General features: G+C 31.7%; 1 non-coding gene across 1 annotated transcript; it reads left to right on the top strand.

The window, feature by feature from the left end:
- The first annotated feature begins 5,429 nt into the window (after positions 1-5,429).
- On the top strand, positions 5,430-7,424 carry LOC127011883 (small subunit ribosomal RNA). Its single transcript, XR_007765341.1, has one exon. It is a non-coding gene; the product is annotated as a small subunit ribosomal RNA (ribosomal RNA).
- Positions 7,425-8,042: the final 618 nt, after the last annotated feature.

Raw genomic sequence — 8,042 nt, 5'->3', positions numbered from 1 at the left:
TAATAAAATTGCATAATTTATTTGTTGTGTTGAACTTCTTATATAAAGTTCAACCAACAATCTATTTGTATGCATTGATTGTTTGCTTGGCTTTGTGGCGAATTTTTAATCCTTTATATATTACATTCCTAAGGTCTAGATTTTCAAGTAAGAGACCAATTTGATTAACATATCAATATAAGTACAACTCGACCATCTAATAATAACAATATGAATCGTCATCTTATTACTGACGCGAAGATTGGCAAACATATAATATACAAATATTCCTAAGGTCTAGATTTTCAAGTAAGAGACCAATTTGATTAACATATCAATATAAGTACAACTCGACCATCTAATAATAACAATATGAATCGTCATCTTATTAGTGACGCGAAGATTGGCAAACATATAATATAAAAATATTCCTAAGGTCTAGATTTTCAAGTAAGAGACCAATTTGATTAACATATCAATATAAGTACAACTCGACCATCTAATAATAACAATATGAATCGTCATCTTTTTAGTGACGCGAAGATTGGCAAACATATAATATAAAAATATTCCTAAGGTCTAGAATCTTAAGCAATAGACCAATTCAACTAAGAGTTGACATATAAAAATATGTTCCTTTTAATGTTAGCAAAATTTTATCGTCACATACTGTTAGTGACGCGAACGTTTTTTTCTCCATGTTTATATGAATGTTTATTCAAAGGTAGAAAGGCAGGATCGTTATTTTATAAGTGAAGCGATAAAAAAATATTATGCAATAGGACATCTATTTATAAATATTTTTAAGTCTTAGAAATTCAAGTAAAGAGATTCAAGAAATTCATTCAACTTAGAGCGCACATATAATTAAAACTATTCCTGAGGTTTAGAAACCAAATTAAATAAAGAGGACATATAAACGTATGTGGTATTTTGATGGTAGTAAAAATGTATCGCGATATTATTAGTGACGCGACCAATTTTTATACTCTTTGCTCCATGTGCAAATATATCTAGTGTTTAGATAGTCAATTAAAAATGACAATTTTAACTAAAAGACTTAAAAAAGTGTTTGTCAAACTTATAATTTTGTCAATACTATATAAAACGCCAATCATATCCTTATAAAAGTAAATACGGTATATGGTTATAAATACAAAACCATATATAAATAAAAAAATGAAATCGTATGTATATGGCTTATAGGTATAATACCTATAAGGCATAATAATGTATAATATTAGCAAATATACATATAAAAGTGCATAAATTGTATAGATATGGCATAAAGAAGGCATTTATGAGAATAGCTAGTAGAATTTGCCCATACACTACTAGCGAAATGAGATATTTATACCTAGTGAGGGCGGCACTAGTACTATAAATTGTGGCAAAATAAATCTTATGCAAATGCATAGGATTTTGTCAATACCGTACAAAAAACTAAGTAAAACGTATGGATATTGAAAAATAAATGGATTATATTCATAAAATACGAATATTTCTTGCATTCTCTTGTTATACGAGAGAATATCATACGGAGCGGGTAGCCCCTAGTATAGTAAGCAGTCGAATGGGAGACAGCGTGTCCAAAAACACCTATAGTGAGGTGGTCGTTGGCGGACCTCTCCTCGTATTGGTCAAACTTATGATTTTGTCAATACTATATAAAACGCCAATCATATCCATATAAAAGTGAATACAGTATATGGATATGAATAAAAAACCATACATAAATAAAAAAAAATATGTATAAAAAATTATACATATATTTATATTAAGCAATCGTATGGATGTGGCTTATAGGTATAATACCTATAAGGCATAATAATGTATAATATAGCAAATATACATATAAAAGTGCATGAATTGTATAGATATGGCATATAAGTGACATATTTATGAGAATAGCTAGTAGAATTTGCCCATACACTACTAGCGAAATGAGATATTTATACCTAGTGAGGGCGGCACTAGTACTATAAATTGTGGCAAAATAAATCTTATGCAAATGCATAGGATTTTGTCAATACCGTACAAAAAACTAAGTAAAACGTATGGATATTGAAAAATAAATGGATTATATTCATAAAATACGAATATTTCTTGCATTCTCTTGTTATATGAGAGAATATCATACGGAGCGGGTAGCCCCTAGTATAGTAAGCAGTCGAATGGGAGACAGCGTGTCCAAAAACACCTATAGGGAGGTGGTCGTTGGCGGACCTCTCCTCGTATTGGTCAAACTTATGATTTTGTCAATACTATATAAAACGCCAATCATATCCATATAAAAGTGAATACAGTATATGGATATGAATAAAAAACCATACATAAATAAAAAAAAATATGTATAAAAAATTATACATATATTTATATTAAGCAATCGTATGGATGTGGCTTATAGGTATAATACCTATAAGGCATAATAATGTATAATATAGCAAATATACATATAAAAGTGCATGAATTGTATAGATATGGCATATAAGTGACATATTTATGAGAATAGCTAGTAGAATTTGCCCATACACTACTAGCGAAATGAGATATTTATACCTAGTGAGGGCGGCACTAGTACTATAAATTGTGGCAAAATAAATCTTATGCAAATGCATAGGATTTTGTCAATACCGTACAAAAAACTAAGTAAAACGTATGGATATTGAAAAATAAATGGATTATATTCATAAAATACGAATATTTCTTGCATTCTCTTGTTATATGAGAGAATATCATACGGAGCGGGTAGCCCCTAGTATAGTAAGCAGTCGAATGGGAGACAGCGTGTCCAAAAACACCTATAGGGAGGTGGTCGTTGGCGGACCTCTCCTCGTATTGGTCAAACTTATGATTTTGTCAATACTATATAAAACGCCAATCATATCCATATAAAATTGAATACAGTATATGGATATGAATAAAAAACCATACATAAATAAAAAAAAAATATGTATAAAAAATTATACATATATTTATATTAAGCAATCGTATGGATGTGGCTTATAGGTATAATACCTATAAGGCATAATAATGTATAATATAGCAAATATACATATAAAAGTGCATGAATTGTATAGATATGGCATATAAGTGACATATTTATGAGAATAGCTAGTAGAATTTCCCCATACACTACTAGCGAAATGAGATATTTATACCTAGTGAGGGCGGCACTAGTACTATAAATTGTGGCAAAATAAATCTTATGCAAATGCATAGATTTTGTCAATACCGTACAAAAAACTAAGTAAAACGTATGGATATTGAAAAATAAATGGATTATATTCATAAAATACGAATATTTCTTGCATTCTCTTGTTATATGAGAGAATATCATACGGAGCGGGTAGCCCCTAGTATAGTAAGCAGTCGAATGGGAGACAGCGTGTCCAAAAACACCTATAGGGAGGTGGTCGTTGGCGGACCTCTCCTCGTATTGGTCAAACTTATGATTTTGTCAATACTATATAAAACGCCAATCATATCCATATAAAAGTGAATACAGTATATGGATATGAATAAAAAACCATACATAAATAAAAAAAAAATATGTATAAAAAATTATACATATATTTATATTAAGCAATCGTATGGATGTGGCTTATAGGTATAATACCTATAAGGCATAATAATGTATAATATAGCAAATATACATATAAAAGTGCATGAATTGTATAGATATGGCATATAAGTGACATATTTATGAGAATAGCTAGTAGAATTTGCCCATACACTACTAGCGAAATGAGATATTTATACCTAGTGAGGGCGGCACTAGTACTATAAATTGTGGCAAAATAAATCTTATGCAAATGCATAGGATTTTGTCAATACCATACATAAACCGTATGGATATTGAGAAGTTAATAGATTACATCTATAATATGAGAAGTATTTTAGTATTCTTATTAAATAAGAGAATACTATAAGGGTGAGTGGCAAAGAGAATTGAATATACCCGAATGGGAGACAGCGTGTCCAAAAACTACTATAGGTGGTGTGGCAAATATGAGGAAGGCAATATATCCATATAATGAAAATAAAAGTGCGTTTTCTTATTATATAAGAGAACACTATATGGGTGAGTGGCAAAGTAAATTGAATATACCCGAATGGGAGACAGCGTGTCCAAAAACTACTATAGGTGGTGTGGCAAATATGAGGAAGGCAATATATCCATATAATGAAAATAAAAGTGCGTTTTCTTATTATATAAGAGAACACTATATGGGTGAGTGGCAAAGTAAATTGAATATACCCGAATGGGAGACAGCGTGTCCAAAAACTACTATAGGTGGTGTGGCAAATATGAGGAAGGCAATATATCCATATAATGAAAATAAAAGTGCGTTTTCTTATTATATAAGAGAACACTATATGGGTGAGTGGCAAAGTAAATTGAATATACCCGAATGGGAGACAGCGTGTCCAAAAACTACTATAGGTGGTGTGGCAAATATGAGGAAGGCAATATATCCATATAATGAATATAAAAGTGCGTTGTCTTATTATATAAGAGAACACTATATGGGTGAGTGGCAAAGTAAATTGAATATACCCGAATGGGAGACAGCGTGTCCAAAAACTACTATAGGATGGTCAATGGGCCGGCCGTCTGCTATTGACATATGTCAGTAGAGAAGATATTATCCGTCAAATTTGTTTCTTTATTCATTTATTTGAATACGAGACTTGGCTCCGCGGTTAATATTTTAAGCCCAAAGATAATAACGTTGAAACGAAGGCCAAGTTTCTATTGTACATAGAATAACAAATTGTTTCCGAATTTTATCGTTAATTTTAGGAGGTAGGCTAACATGATTTATATTATATGTGTATTATTAAATAATAATAGTACATAAAAGTCTACCAAAGAAATATAAAAATGTAATTATGAATACATTTTCAATATTAATATCAACTTATATTGTTGATAATAAAAAATAGCTATTAAGAGAGTTATTTAAAAAATTATATAATATATAATAAAGAGTATATATATAAATAATATATAAGTATATATTATTTAAGAAATAAATATAGTAGTAATAATTATATATATACACTCGGTTCTATTTTATATATTACCAGAGACTTATATGGATATATATAGATAAATTTTAAATTTATCGTCAAAATACAAATGATTAACTCAATATCTTATATTGGTTAAACAAAAATTGTACATGTGTGGATACAATATATTATGTATGTCGAACAAAAATGATATTTTAGAATGAAATGTGCATATATAAAGAAAATATATGAAAAATAAATATTGTGTTTATAAAGAATATGATTCTTTTTGACATCAATAAAAACTTGTTATTATTAGTGGCGAAACAAGTATAAATTGGAAAACAAACGTATACGAATGCTATATAAAAATGGCCGTATATTGCTAATTTCTATTCAAAAAATATGAATGAAATATGAATAAAAACATTATTCTGGTTGATCCTGCCAGTAGTTATATGCTTGTCTCAAAGATTAAGCCATGCATGTCTAAGTACACACGAATTAAAAGTGAAACCGCAAAAGGCTCATTATATCAGTTATGGTTCCTTAGATCGTTAACAGTTACTTGGATAACTGTGGTAATTCTAGAGCTAATACATGCAATTAAAACATGAACCTTATGGAACATGTGCTTTTATTAGGCTAAAACCAAGCGATCGCAAGATCGTTATATTGGTTGAACTCTAGATAACATGCAGATCGTATGGTCTTGTACCGACGACAGATCTTTCAAATGTCTGCCCTATCAACTTTTGATGGTAGTATCTAGGACTACCATGGTTGCAACGGGTAACGGGGAATCAGGGTTCGATTCCGGAGAGGGAGCCTGAGAAACGGCTACCACATCTAAGGAAGGCAGCAGGCGCGTAAATTACCCACTCCCAGCTCGGGGAGGTAGTGACGAAAAATAACAATACAGGACTCATATCCGAGGCCCTGTAATTGGAATGAGTACACTTTAAATCCTTTAACAAGGACCAATTGGAGGGCAAGTCTGGTGCCAGCAGCCGCGGTAATTCCAGCTCCAATAGCGTATATTAAAGTTGTTGCGGTTAAAACGTTCGTAGTTGAACTTGTGCTTCATACGGGTAGTACAACTTACAATTGTGGTTAGTACTATACCTTTATGTATGTAAGCGTATTACCGGTGGAGTTCTTACATGTGCTTAGATACTTGTATTTTTTCATATGTTCCTCCTATTTAAAAACCTGCATTAGTGCTCTTAAACGAGTGTTATTGTGGGCCGGTACAATTACTTTGAACAAATTAGAGTGCTTAAAGCAGGCTTCAAATGCCTGAATATTCTGTGCATGGGATAATGAAATAAGACCTCTGTTCTGCTTTCATTGGTTTTCAGATCAAGAGGTAATGATTAATAGAAGCAGTTTGGGGGCATTAGTATTACGACGCGAGAGGTGAAATTCTTGGACCGTCGTAAGACTAACTTAAGCGAAAGCATTTGCCAAAGATGTTTTCATTAATCAAGAACGAAAGTTAGAGGTTCGAAGGCGATCAGATACCGCCCTAGTTCTAACCATAAACGATGCCAGCTAGCAATTGGGTGTAGCTACTTTTATGGCTCTCTCAGTCGCTTCCCGGGAAACCAAAGCTTTTGGGCTCCGGGGGAAGTATGGTTGCAAAGCTGAAACTTAAAGGAATTGACGGAAGGGCACCACCAGGAGTGGAGCCTGCGGCTTAATTTGACTCAACACGGGAAAACTTACCAGGTCCGAACATAAGTGTGTAAGACAGATTGATAGCTCTTTCTCGAATCTATGGGTGGTGGTGCATGGCCGTTCTTAGTTCGTGGAGTGATTTGTCTGGTTAATTCCGATAACGAACGAGACTCAAATATATTAAATAGATATCTTCAGGATTATGGTGTTGAAGCTTATATAGCCTTCATTCATGGTGGCAGTAAAATGTTTATTGTGTTTGAATGTGTTTATATAAGTGGAGCCGTACCTGTTGGTTTGTCCCATTATAAGGACACTAGCTTCTTAAATGGACAAATTGCGTCTAGCAATAATGAGATTGAGCAATAACAGGTCTGTGATGCCCTTAGATGTCCTGGGCTGCACGCGCGCTACAATGAAAGTATCAACGTGTATTTCCTAGACCGAGAGGTCCGGGTAAACCGCTGAACCACTTTCATGCTTGGGATTGTGAACTGAAACTGTTCACATGAACTTGGAATTCCCAGTAAGTGTGAGTCATTAACTCGCATTGATTACGTCCCTGCCCTTTGTACACACCGCCCGTCGCTACTACCGATTGAATTATTTAGTGAGGTCTCCGGACGTGATCACTGTGACGCCTTGCGTGTTACGGTTGTTTCGCAAAAGTTGACCGAACTTGATTATTTAGAGGAAGTAAAAGTCGTAACAAGGTTTCCGTAGGTGAACCTGCGGAAGGATCATTAATGTTTTAATATCCTTACCGTTAATAAAATATTTGTTTATATTATAATAAATACATTATAGTATTACAAATAAAATATGAATTGCCAAAATGTATATGAGATCTATTATAGATCAAATGAAATTTCGAACAAGCAAATCGAAATAATGCAAATATTAAAATTATATATTGTATTTAATACATATGAGAGAAATTAATAAGCAGCCAAAGCAAACAAATAAAAATTCGAACAAGCAAATCGAATTATTAAAATAATAATATTAAATTATTATTGTATATCCTTACCGTTAATAAAATATTTGTTTATATTATAATAAATACATTATAATAATACAAATAAAATATGAATTGCCAAAATGTATAATGAGATCTAATATAGATCAAATAAAATTTCGAACAAGCAAATCGAAATAATGCAAATATTAAAATTATATATTGTATTTAATGCATATGAGAGAAATAATAAGCAGCCAAAGCAAACAAATAAAAATTCGAACAAGCAAATCGAATTATTAAAATAATAATATTAAATTATTATTGTATATCCTTACCGTTAATAAAATATTTGTTTATATTATAATAAATACATTATAGTAATACAAATAAAATATGAATTGCC

Source organism: Drosophila biarmipes, unplaced genomic scaffold, assembly GCF_025231255.1.
Source record: "Drosophila biarmipes strain raj3 unplaced genomic scaffold, RU_DBia_V1.1 ptg000016l, whole genome shotgun sequence".
Lineage (NCBI taxonomy): Eukaryota > Metazoa > Arthropoda > Insecta > Diptera > Drosophilidae > Drosophila > Drosophila biarmipes.
This window is presented reverse-complemented; position numbering and strand designations above follow the sequence as displayed.